This window comes from Magnolia sinica, chromosome 10 (assembly GCF_029962835.1).
Source record: "Magnolia sinica isolate HGM2019 chromosome 10, MsV1, whole genome shotgun sequence".
NCBI classification, from domain to species: domain Eukaryota; kingdom Viridiplantae; phylum Streptophyta; class Magnoliopsida; order Magnoliales; family Magnoliaceae; genus Magnolia; species Magnolia sinica.
In genome coordinates, this window is record NC_080582.1 from 79897870 (window position 1) to 79911846 (window position 13977).

Consider the following 13977-nt stretch of genomic DNA (forward strand, 5'->3'; position numbering starts at 1 on the left):
AGATATTTGTTTTTTTTCCTTTCATCCCATTCGTTCTATATGACCTTATAGGTTGGATGGTCAATAAACATTACGTGGATGTTAGAAAGTTTTTACTGTTTCCTGTGGTGTGGCCCGCTGTAATTTTTATCTGCTTCATTTTTTAGACCATATCATAATATGCGTTGGAAAAATAGATGGACGGCGTGGATGTGCAATGAATACATTGAGGTGGACTCTACGGTCAGGGTCTCACCCACATCCCCGATTCCAGGCCTGCTCAACGCTCACGGGGTTGAAGGGAGTATCGGTTTGGAAAGCGGGTTGGGTGGTGTATCACACACGGGCTATATACCTGATGTATTGACGTCAGTAAGTTCTGTAGGTTCCATCATTAGGTATGCTTTATATCCAAACCGTCCATCCATTTGACCAGCTATGAGACTAAAAATAAGATAGATCTAAAGATAAAGTGGACCACAATGCAAAAAAGCAGTGGGGGATTAAACGTCTACCATTGAAACCCTTTTGGGGGTCACAGGAGTTTTGGATCAACATGAAATTTGTTTTTCCTCTTCATACGTGTATTTGTGACCTTATTAACACATTGGATGGTAAATAAACGTTATGGTGGGTCTTACAATTTTTTTAATGATAAAGATCATTATCCCGGCTACTATTTTTGGTGTGGTCCATTTGAGCTTTGGATATGATTATTTTTTGTCTAATGCTCTAAAATGATCTCTAAAAATTGATGAACAGTGTGGATATAATAAATACATCATTGTGGGTAGAGGTGTACACAAGTTGATCTGAGGCTCGACTAGACTCGGCACAACCACTAGAGGACACCAGCTCTAACTCGGCTTGGTTCAGTCAGCAGCTCGGGCCAGTTCGAGCCGAGTTTGAGCCCAAATCGAGCCAAGCTTGCCTATGCAGCATTTCTACAGACACACGAACTGCACCTTCAAAATCTCACTGTATGTAGATTGGTAGCAACGGTTTTACAGGTATTTCATCAAACACCTCGTGGGCAACATAAATATTAAGGAAAAAAATGTTTTTGTTTCATATACATACCTTCCTTGCCACTAGCAGACACTTTGTTGAGTCATTTTATCAAACACTTGGTGAGCAACATCAATATCAAAGTAAATGAGTCACCAAACTAGCTCAATCCGAGTTCGATTCGAGCTGGGGTTCAATCCAAATCGAGTCGTGCTCAACCAAGCACGGCCTCAGTTCGAAAATTTTCAAGCTCAAAAAAACAGTGAACCAAGGCGAATTGAGCTTTTTCGAGTTGAGTCGAGCAAGCTAACCAAGTTAAATAAGTTCGTGTACAACCCTAATTGTGGGGCTTATGTAACTCTGATCTCCTTTGAACTATTCGTGCAACTCGGCTCGAGGAGCGTCGGCACTCATCTTTGCACGACACGTATTTACACCAGCTATATAGCTGGTGTGTGGTACACCAGCCAATCCGCTTCTTGATCCAAAACTTGTGGCCCCAAAAGTTTTCAACGATAGTCATTCAATTCCCCCTCTTTCGTGTGGTGTACTCAAGTCTGGTCCACTTGAGTGAGCTAGAAAATGGATGGACGCTGTGGATAAGACACATCCATCACTGTGGGCCCCACAGATTTCACGCAATACGACGAAAGCTTACTGAGTTACTCGGTAAGCAATCCGCTTCCCACAAGGTGGGCCATCCCTACATGAAAATAATAGAAGGTTTACAAATGGTCCCCATTCATCACACTCTTTTGGTTACCACCCATCGTGCCCCGGTATCACCTTACTCGCACGTGCGATTCGTGTGATGCGGTCCGTGCAAACCTCATCGTTTAAGCTAACAAGAGAGGCCCATTTTTAGGCAATCCGGACCATTAGTACAATATTTACTCGGGGCGTGTTTGGCCGGGTGACTTAAGAGGGAGTAAGCGGGATAGGATTGTAAAATCCTATCTCTTCCGTATGGTTGTCTGTTTGAGCGGCGAGGGATTAATATCTCCTGCAGATTTCGCTGGATTCGGACGAGACTCTTGGGGTCTGTTTGGGCAGTGGGATTAGAAGGTGGGATGGGATTCATCTGGTCCCGTGCCAATTCCACTCCATGTTTGGGAAGAATGTAAAAGCTTGGAATTACATTAAATAGAATTGCATTGGGTCCCGTGCCAATTTCACTCAATGTTAGCAAGTTGTTGTAGGTCCCAACATGATGTGTGGGCTATATCTACACCGTCCGCCCATTTATTGAGATTATTTTAGAGCATGGGCCAAAAACTCAAGTAAATCTAATGCTCAAATGGACCCCACCATAGAAAGCAACGGGGATTGAATACTCACCATTGAAAACTTCTTTGGGGCCACATAAGTTTTGGATCTACCTCATTTTTAGGTCCATGCCATAAATTGATGTTACAAAACAAATGAACAGATTAAATATAACACGTGTGTTATTCCCAGTAATTTCAAATGATGGTGGGTATATCCGTTCAATGTACCACCGTGTTATCAACAAAGCAGGGCATTAATCTTGTCCCATGGCGACAGGGGACAATCCCTGCCATGGGTAATAATTATGTTTTTTGAATCCCATCCCACCTAATCCCTTCTAATCCCACTGCCCAAACAGACCCTTGAGGAATTACGAAATCCCACGTTGGAGAATTCGCGTCGTCTGATCCCTCATCGAGCCCATCGCATGCCCGTCCATAGTCCATTGTACGGACTGCGGGATGCGATTTCTCAGTGCTTATTGCTAGCTGGAGAGATGGCGGGTAGAGGGTTTTTGATGCAAAATCAAGTTATAACGGCTACCTTCAGGTCGCGATGGCTATTTTCATCGACCGAGCGCTGTCATCGCGTAGGTCTTCTTCCTCGCCTCCGGGCATGAAACGCCCTGATGTAGTGTCTAAAGGTCCTGCATGTTCCCAAACATGTATATTTTTGTAGCGTCTGAGAGGGCCATGATGAATTTTCATGCCTGTGATGTACCTTTGTCATCGGTGGCGAAACAGGCCCTCCGAGATGCATTTGGCCTGTCTGGCTGGCTATCATTGCTTCGGGATTTCTGATAGATATGTGCAGTTGGAATTCTTCTTCATACTTCATATATACTGTTTTTTTATCCTAATGCTCTAAACTTTCTTATGCACATTTGATGTATTTCCCTGCATGGTTTCATTGTCTTGAAGTTCATTGATCTCGGATGGTGGAATTGATGTAGAAGTATGGTCGTGTGGGTTTTCTTCTATTTCACATTACTGTTTCTTAGATTTACAGTATTTGGACTCTGTTTCTTAGATTCTTTGCAATATCATGGTCTTGGGGGTTTTGGGTTCTCTGAATATATTTGTAGATTTTGATTATTTGGGTTTTCTTCAATTTAAATAAAGGTTATGGGTCTTATAATCTAGTTATTTCTCTGAATTTCCTGTGGATTGCTGGTCTTGACTTCTGTTTACTTCCTTGGAGAGTTATTTTGGTAGATCCCATATGTCTATTCATTGGACTTGAAATTTTGTTTTTTGTTCATGTTACCAATGATCTCAGAGGGATTTACTAGTGTTGGTTTTCCTTGGATTCCAGTTATGAAATTTTATTTAAACATGTATGAAATCCAATCCACGCATGAGGTGGGCCCCCTATGTGGATGTAGCTAAAATGCAATTTATTTACATTTAAACAGTCCATTCATTTCTGTTTGTGGCCCACCTTATGAGTTGACAAGACTGATTGACCAGGTCATCTCCATGGTTGCCTACTTGATGCAAGGCTTAGATGTCCACTAAAGCAAAAGGTAGATGTATGCAAATTCATCTAGTTGCATCTATAGCCTGGATGATGGTGGAATTTGTAGCCTGTCAAGAGGTATCTAGCATTTAAACTATCAAGTGGTCTGTTTGTGCAAAGATTTTCAAGTATCCTGTTTTTCACATTCAGTTTAGACCGGAACTAGTTTCTTGGTTTATATATTGAGGAAGAATTGTTCTCTTTTTGAATAGTTAAAGGAAGAAATTTGTTGTCTAGTTTGTTAATGAATCTGTTGGTTTTTTGTTTTCTATAGATCTCTGGTATGGTTACTCTTATCTAATTTTTGTGGTTTGGTGTACCCTTTGGATTCCTGATAGATATGTGCAGTTGGATTCCTTCTTTGTACTTCAAATATACTAACTTTAGAAACCTAATGCTCTAAGCTTCCTGTGGAAATCTGTTGGTTACTCGCAGCATGGTTTCATTGACTTGAAGTTCATTGATCTCATCTCTTGGATTTGTTATAGATCTCTGGTATGGTTACTCTCATCTATTTTGCTTTACTGTTACCCAAAATGTCGTATAATTTAGTAATTTCTCTGAATTTGCTATGGATTGTTCTTCATGAATTTCTCTTTACTTCATTGGAGAGTTACATTGGTAGATCTCATATGTCTATCCATTGAACTTGAAATTCTGCTTTTTCTTCTTGTTACTAGTGATCTCAGGTGGATTTACTATTGTTGGTTTTCCTTGGATTCCAGTTATGAAATTTTATTTAAACTACATATATTAATCTTTAGTTCCCATAGCTATCTTCATTTGCTGAAAGATGTCCATGTGTGATTTCTGTTAACTAAAATGAGATGAACTCATTTTTAAGTTAGAATGTATTCTCAGTAAATATCCTGTTTTTACTTTCCCACACTTGAAAACTTATGACATGGGATGATGCTGGCAAATTTATCTAGTTACATCCGTCAAGTGGTCTGTTCGTGCAAAGATTCTTAAGTATCATGTTTTCACATTCAGTTTAGTCTGGAACGACTTTCTTGATTTATATAGAGGAAGAATTGTTTTCTTTTTGGTTAGTACATATGAAAATTGTTGCCTTTTATAGTTTGGTGTATCATTTGGATTCCTAATAGATATGTGTAGTTGGATTCCTTCTTTATATAGAGGAAGAATTATTTTCTTTTTGGTTAGTATATATAAAAATTGTTGTCTTTTGTGGTTTGGTGTATCATTTGGATTCTTGATAGATATGTGCAGTTGGATTCCTTCTTTATATAGAGGAAGAATTGTTTTCTTTTTGGTCAGTATATATGAAAATTGTTGTGTTTTGTGGTTTGGTGTATCATTTGGATTTCTGATAGATATGTGCAGTTGGATTCCTTCTTTATACTTCAAATATACTGACTTTATAAACCTAATGCGCTATGCTTTCTTTGGAAATCTGTTGGTGACTCGCAACAGCGTTTCATTGTCCTGAAGTTCATTGATCTCATCTCTGGACTTGTTATATATCTCTGGCATGGTTACTCTCATCTATTTCGCTTTACTGTTTCTCAGAATGTGAACACCTTTAGCCAACTATTCTCTATATTTGTTGCATGGAATGGGAATTTCTTTGGCAGAAATTCAATCGAATTAGTGGCAATCGACTTCAAAGTGTTTAATCTTTTCATGGTACATGAGATTCATTGATATATGGATGGCTGGTCGACTATCTCATCTAATTAATTTCCATAGGCTTATGTTATAAAAGATCTAATTTTTCCACTTCTTTAGCCACTTTAATTCACATGGAGTGAACACACTAGCTAACAATTGTTTGCTTTTTGTTCTTTCGGGTGATGGGGTAGTAGAGAGTGTTGTTGTATCTCATGATCAAATGCAATGATGAAGAAAATAGATGAAATGAAAGGGATGCAGCTTGTTTATGGGATGCAGCTTGTTTATGATGAAGGTTAGTTGAGACAGCTTGTTTATGGGATGCAGCTTCCCACTTATGACATTTGGTTGATCACTCTAGAAAGTTCCATCGAAATCCATTTCTTAGAACACAGCAACCATGGAACTCTATTTATTAGGACACGACAACCATGGAACTTAGGTGGAGGGTTCCATGCATCCAAACTAGCCCTAGAGAAATGCAATAGTGGTTCATGCAAGGAAATATTGACAAGGGGATTCATGTGTGATATGGAGGCATTTGTGAAAGAACTCAGGTCTCCTCTTTTAAAGAACATTCTTGCCAATGGAAATTGAGATCCATGGAGTTCCATGGAAATCGGAGTTCTTAGCAAGAGTTCAACATATCCAAACAAGCCCTTAAGAGACAAGGGATTGTTATGGATTGTTCTGAAGAAACTTAAATTGAGCAAACAGGCCATGCAAACAAACAATGGAACTGTATATCCTCAATGTCATGCAAGTGGGTCTTCAGGAAAAAAGAAATGGAACTTCTAAAATCTACATTGTGGCCAGACCCCTAAACTGAATTTTTTTATGATCCCATGGTGATGACAACCAGGATTTATATTCAACCAATACATAGTTGTAGTATTGGATATAGTGCTCATTACAGTTTGATTTCGATTTAAACCTAGAGGTGTGCACATAGTACCGCTAGGTAAATAGCTCAAACACAAACAACACAGACCTACAGGAAGAGCTTCACAATAGCACAAACATTTTAAAAGAATAAAGCTCTGATGAAATAGTCACATATATTCATATTTCAATATATCATTATAAAGTCAAGGGGCTGAAGATTGATATCAAATGACTGCATTCCTATTTGAAACTAAAGCAATCATTAAAGCCAACCTTTCATGATTTTGAACAAGCCAGAACAGATATTATCAGAACATACCTTTGAATGAGTTTATTACTTTGTATTTTAAATTAATGGTCAACAGTTGCCTAGCAAATACAAGCAGTGTCTGCAGCAGGCATAAGCATAAGATGGCTGTAGAAAAGCACTGTATATAATGGTACAATTAATTGGATTAATTGAGACATGGCTATCTTAGTAAAACAGAAGAAAGTGTCCAGGTGCTCAATGGTGAGAGTAAATGTATTATGTTTGATTTTTATATGTTGATTACTTTAAAAATGAGGAATCTATAAGCTGAAAATTGCACTGTGATTAAATCTTCCTGACTGTCCAATAGGTGGGGACTGCTAAATAAATTGCTCACCAGTGCAAAAGCAATGGGAAATCAGATGGTTAAGGTTGCCCATTTAGTCTGATTTTTGGGCTAAGATCCATCCACAGTAGGTTTGGTTGTTTGGATTGCCATTAGTCTTGACCATTTTGAGAATTTATGATGAATGTAACACTTACTTTGGCCACTCCTTGCATTTAATGGTCCATAGCAATTCAATTACAAATGCAACATAGAATTACTTATGTCTGTGTTTGAATTTCTAAGACGATGAATTAACAGTTTTGGAATTTAATTGTTATTCCGGCCAGGTCTGCTGTCACTTCTTCTGTTGGTTACTCTTTAGGAATTGGTGTTAGCAAAAGCTGATATCACCCCTGGTACGTCGCTTGTGTTTATCTTTGTCCTTGGCTGGAAAATATTTAAATGTAGAACTGGAATTATATATTTTTGCCTTCTACAGCTTAGTACTTGATTTTAAGATAGTGCAAATTTAACTAAAGGAAGGGTTGCTTTCATGTAGGAAGTTTTGTTTGCTTGAAATTAATTTAGGCCGTAAGGATGTAATTCATGTAACATGAGGAGACTGTAACACGAATGTACCAACGAAGGATTCGCTTTTCAGGTTGAAAAATGTTGTTATGTACACACACACACACACACACACACACACACACACACAGAGTTATTACTTTCGTGAAATAGGACATAGAATACTAATGTAGTGTAAACCAATGATTTAAGATATATATTTAAAAGACATCCGTACCTGAGAGTATAGGTTATCAGTTGACGATGGGAAATGAAGATGAGGAAGAGATGGAGAGGTCTATTGTCGTTCAAGCAATGACAGCTTGTGCAGCAGCTGTTGGGGAATACTGTCACGTATACATGTTCAAACAACCGGCTCGTCATGGGAATGATGAGCGAGCGAGGTTCATTAACTCTATCATTCGGGCCAGTGACTAGGATTGTGTCACGCGACTCAGGATAAATCGAGAGACATTCTTTAAATTATGTACCAAGCTACGCGAGAAGACACAACAGCGTGATACTCGTAGTATGAGTCTTGAAAAACAATTAGTTATTTTCCTACACACATTGGGGCACAATGTTCGGAATCGGGTCATAGGTTACAAATTCTTTCAATCGAGTGAAACCGTGAGTCGCTACTTTCATCGTGTACTAGATGCACTTGTATCAATGCACCCCAATTTCGTTAAACAGGCCAGACCAGAGACGCGCTCTGAGATCCAAACAAATGTAAATTGGGTTGCTTACTTTTAGGTATTATTTCCATTGGATCGGATTTCTATATATCTATTTTTCACTTCCCTCCCTTCACACCTTCAGCCTAAACGACATTTGATTCAATGCATTTAAGATTGTGTCGGTGCAATTGATGGTACACACATTCCAGCTCATGTGCTCGCAGTCGACCATGCGAGCTTCCGCATTCGGAAAGGGGTCCTCTCCCAAAACGTACTGGCGGCATATTCATTTGATATGAATTTTATATATGTATTGGCCGGTTGGGAGGGTTCTGCTTCGGATACAAGGGTGGTACACAACGCATTTGTAACACTCCGTCTTTTTTTTAAACGGTGGGTTCCACTGTTCCCTATGATGTGGCCCACTTAAGCATTGGATTGCCCTCATTTTTGGGCCCTTGCCCTAACTTGACCCGACAAGACTGATTAACGGTGTGGATTTGTCACATCATTCCTGTGGGGCCCATTCTCTAAAAAAATAAAACAAAACAACAAGCGCACGTACCCCACAACCAAAACCTCTTCTCCACGACTCTCTCTCTCTTTCCTTCTTCTCCGCCGTACAGTTGCGCACATGAACCCATCCACCATGTATGCCATTATCATGGTGGGACCCGCTCCTCAATCTAAACCATCCAATGAACCCGGACCCTCAATTAACCTTAGCCCTCGAATTCTTTTGCCTAAAAACATTTTATGTGGCTCACCTTAAAGCTTGATTTAAACTAATTTTTTAACACTAGGACCTGTGGAACCTGATTAATGGCCTGATTTCTCTCAGCCTTTATGGTAGACCGTACATCACTACCCACTCCTCATGGTTACAACAACCGAAAGCAGAAATCTTCCTTGGGCACGAAGTCACGCTCACACGTTCCCTCATCTTTCAGACTCCTTCATATGTAAATCTTCTCTCTTATGATCGTAGAGATTCTCCTCAGTGATTCCATCCTGCTCACTCATCGATTCACAGTCATTGAAAAGCCTACTATTGAGATCTCTAAAATAAATAAATAAAATCTCTTCTTTTTTCTACTTCTCAATTTCATGCAACCAGTTGCTGCACTTTCCAAGTTCAGAATCAACCAACAAAATCAATCCAACCTTCAATCTGCGAAGCCCACAAGCTTTGTACGATCTGTAAGAACCATCCATAGCTGTCAATATTGCAAAATGCATCAATCCAGATTCTGACATAATCGTCTTCTCTTCATCTACACCACCACCGTCTGATATATGTAAACCAGCATTACGGTAAGTAAAACTTTCCATGAGGCTTATTAAAAATAGATCTGACCATTAATTAATATTTAAGGTCTTAGTATGTATATTTACATCCTGTAATAGGTAAATTATTTCCCAGATAGTTAATCTGAAGGCAATGTATAGTTGTAATATAAGCCAGCTCACTGAGTTAATTAGCTTGTAATTATTCATTTATTTTTAAAAGTTTTTGTACAGATAAAAACCTTAATTATGAGAATTGTATTGGAACCATAGGTAAATCTTATCTGATCGGACCAATTCTAGCATACAAATCCAATTTTGCTCGTGATCGTTACATCGAATCAGATTTGTAGCAGACTTCATTATCCAAAGAATAATCCTACAAAAATTTATATCTATATTAGAGTGTTTTATCATCACAACAGGTCGGTAATTTTCCCGATTGAAAAGACTACATTATTATATACTTTCATTTCATTAATTATTTATTTCGTATTGTTGATTTAAGTCATTTGATTTTGGTTTTACGTAATGTAAAATGTATTTATTTGATTTCTAATATGTGAAATAAATTCATTTGATTATTGTTAAATGCTTTTAATTATATTATGGGTGCTTTGCCCTGAGAGGACCATTATGTTATTTTTATGGGGTGCTCTGCCCAGGGTCATTCCCGAAAGGATCGGCTGGGTGATCTGCCCTGAGTAATTTCTTAAAAGGATTAACATACATGGGTGCTCTGCTAGGTATTTATCCTAAAACTTTATTCACCAGGTGTTCTGCCGAGGGTCATTCCCTAAAAGGATCAACACCGGTGCTCTGCCGAGGGTCATTCCCTAAAAGGATCAACACACACGGGTGCTCTACCCTGGATTGAACAAAAAAGGATTTTAGATGACTGTATTGTCTTATTTTGTTATTATGGAAAATAAATTGTTATTATTGTTACGTAAAATGATGATTCAATACTCGTAATTAATCCTATTTATTTTATTGAGTTGTATTTGTGTTAACGTAGAATTTTCAATTTTGGGAATGATTTGACCCTACGAGCTGTCGCGCTCACACCCGTATAAATTATTTTATAGGGTTTATATATAAAGAATTAGTTGAGCAAGATTGAAGACTTTTTCCCTTATTTATATAGAAATTAATTAAATATCAATGTATGTTATTATTAATTATTTTTTAATATCATTGTAACTAAATATTCAATGATTGATTTATGGATGTTATTTAATAATAATTATTTTGACCATTTTTTTAGTTACTCTGATTGCCTTGAAAATACATGAAAATAATATGTGTTGTGATATATATTTTGTTTAAGTACAACTCACAGTCCTGGAATTCGGGTTCGGGCTTGGCCAACTCGGGTACCGAATTTCGGGGCGTGACAGCATTGACCCGATCGGATGATCCCTTGCTTGTCCCACATGGTACTGGTTATCTGTTCAAAGATTGTCAATCTATTTCATACTCATGAATTATTTGATTGTCCACTTAATGGAACATTGATTCAAATGTGTAGGAAAATATTATATTGTTGACGCTAGATACGCTCATTCACCCAGTTTTATGGCTCCATGCCGGGGCGTTCGATATTGCTTACAGGAGTATCGAACCGGGAGAGCGCCTGCCAACATGAAGGAGCTGTTTAATTACTGACATGCACAATTGCGTAATACAATCGAGCGTTGTTTTGGTGTTATGAAAGAGAGATTTTCCATCTTGAAGAACGTTATGCAGTATGAATTCCACACATAAGTTAAAATTGTGATAGCGTGCTGTGTCTTACACAATTTCATACGTACCAAACATGAGTCTCGTCGGGACCGAGAATACGCTGGTATATCTGTTGCCGATGGGGAGAGTAACCCAATGTCTCACGAGGTATCAACAAATGACGAGCAACAATGGTCACTGCAAGTAACTCAGTGTGAAAAAGATGCTTGGATTTGCGTACGCGGTGATATTGCAACCAGAATGTGGGCAGATGCGCAGCAGAATAGTAGGAGTAGATAGTCGAATTTTTTTGTTAAATTTCCATTACTTAGTTGCTGATATTTAGTTTCAAGAAATATTAAGTACCTGACAATGGAATTATTGTCTCCCAAAATATGACTAGGTTAATTCATCATAAGTAATCTCTTGTGAATTTCTGAATAATCCTTCTTTTGTAATCATTGTCATTCTCACGATTTCGGTTGACATTTGCAGAACATCATACATACTTAACATGTGTTGCATTCAGGTGGAATGGCAGGCTTCTGGTGCAATGATACATCGACACCAATGCAATCACCGGTTAAAACACCAATGGTGCCCACTTGATGTTCTCCACACGGGAAGACGGTGAAATCTCTAGCCGAGCCTCTGTCCCGAGCCCCGAAAATCAAATAGACTATTGCTATGGATCAGGTTCTTTTCAACACGTTGCTCGAACAAGTTGCAATGAGACGTAAAGTTGATAATGATTTCAAGCAGGAGGTGTACCAAACAGCTGCCGAAGAAGTGACGAAGCATACAGACATAGTCGTCAACTGACAGAACGTGTTGAACCGGCTGTGGTATTATAAGAGAGTATAATGCAGTGAAGGACATGCTGGCGGCCAGCGGATTTTGATAGGACAATGAGCGGATGGTGGTCACGGTTCCTGATGAAGTCCGGGAGGAATATCTCAGGGTAAGATATATAAAAGTTGAAATTCTCATCTTACATAAATATCTACTATTTACTGACTTACGACTGTCTTCTACAGCTGCAGTCTCGCCCACGTGCTGAAAGACTCCGCAGGAAACGCATCGATAGAATGGATGACTTTGCAGTTATCGTCGAATCCGACCAGGCCACGGGACGTTATGTGCAAGGCAGTAGGAGTATGGCCGCATCAACATCATCATCTTGGATTCAACGAGATCTCGATGATGCATGGAGAGAGCTTGATGATGATATCGACGATACGATTGACTTCTCAGAGGATCATGTAGCAGACTCCACAGGGACCATTCCATATTCGCCAGACAGTCTTTCGATGGAACATCGCGGCTCCCGTAACACTCCTACTCGCACTGCTGATTTCGATGGTAGCTCAGGTGGGATCACAACAGGGAAACGATCGCGCCCTCCTCGACCCTGTGATGTACTCGATACCTCTCTCCAGATTGTTGCGGAGGCTATGCGTGATTTTGGCCTCGGCAAAGAGGTGAATCGCACTAGTAAAGTACTTGATGTACTAGAAGAGGTGTAAAGCTTTACCAACTCAAGAGTTTATCGAAGTTGGTCAACTCTTGAGTAGGGATGAGAAGATGTCATTATTCTTTGTCAGTCTTCAACCTGAGCGTCGCGTGGAGTAGTTGAATAAAACACTCTGTGATAACTTTAGTGATGGAGGTGTTGGGTCCGTCTGACAGTGTGTGGTCCCTGGTTCTGTTTTTCTGTTTCTTATCCGGGCATGTAATAACTTTGTTAGACATGATGATTTTTATTTTTAAAAAAAAATTTGGGATTAATATATGTGGTATCCGTAGTGTATACCATTGTGATTCAAGCGATGATGACAATGTTTTGCTATTTAACACCTTACATATATGTAATCACATGCTTGTATTATGCACATTAAGACAGATAGGACCACACACTTCGTTTGGAGAAAGGGTACATACTTACAACTTAAAAAAAAATAAAAAATTAGTAAGCTTTTTTGTATTACTTTTTTTTCGGTAGGACAATAATGCATGTTTTCTATTTCGCGATCCTATTCCAAAACACAAATTTCATGCCAATTCCCTCCATGTCATCGCAGATAACAAAGAAGAAGTATTATGTTGTCTTGGTGGGATGTCGGCCAGGTATATATCTGACATGGGACGATGCTAGATTGGAGGTGGATGGATTTAGCAGAGGGAGACACCAAGCCTTCAAGAACTGGAAGGAAGCTGTTGCATGTTAGGAGGGTCACTTCAGTAAGGCCAATGCACAGTCGAGAGCTCGCACAGGATCTCCTGTGGTTCAGGTTACCGCATATTCTGATGAGGTGGACATCCACCATTCTTCGACTTCGTCTATCCAACAGACAACCCACACGACCTGGGCCATGGTTTTTAGGGCCACGTCGATTGATGATCTTGCCCCGTAAGATGGAGAGAGATTACGTGCACTCTTGTTGCCGTCGTGGTTCTTTTTCTTGCCTTGATTGTTATTTTTAAATTCTAAATATTATTAGTACTGTAACTTGGAGATTATTACTTGTTTTTTTTAGCCTCTTTGTGGTGTATGACTTATGATGACATTGGCCATATAAGCCATGGAGATCATTTACATTATCGACTGCTTCATATTCAGTCGATATTTTTGTATCACACCACTGTCATATAGTGTGGTCCACTGGATACATGGACATGTCCCATGTGAGAGTGATTTTGATTGAACACACCAGATTTTAGGGTGTGGTCCACTGCATTTTTGAATGGTAACAAACGAAATAATGGTGGCCCATGGAATGGTTTCAATGGTGGTTTCATTATCACCGCACATTCCTTCGGTGTGGTCCATTGGAGATATAGACTTG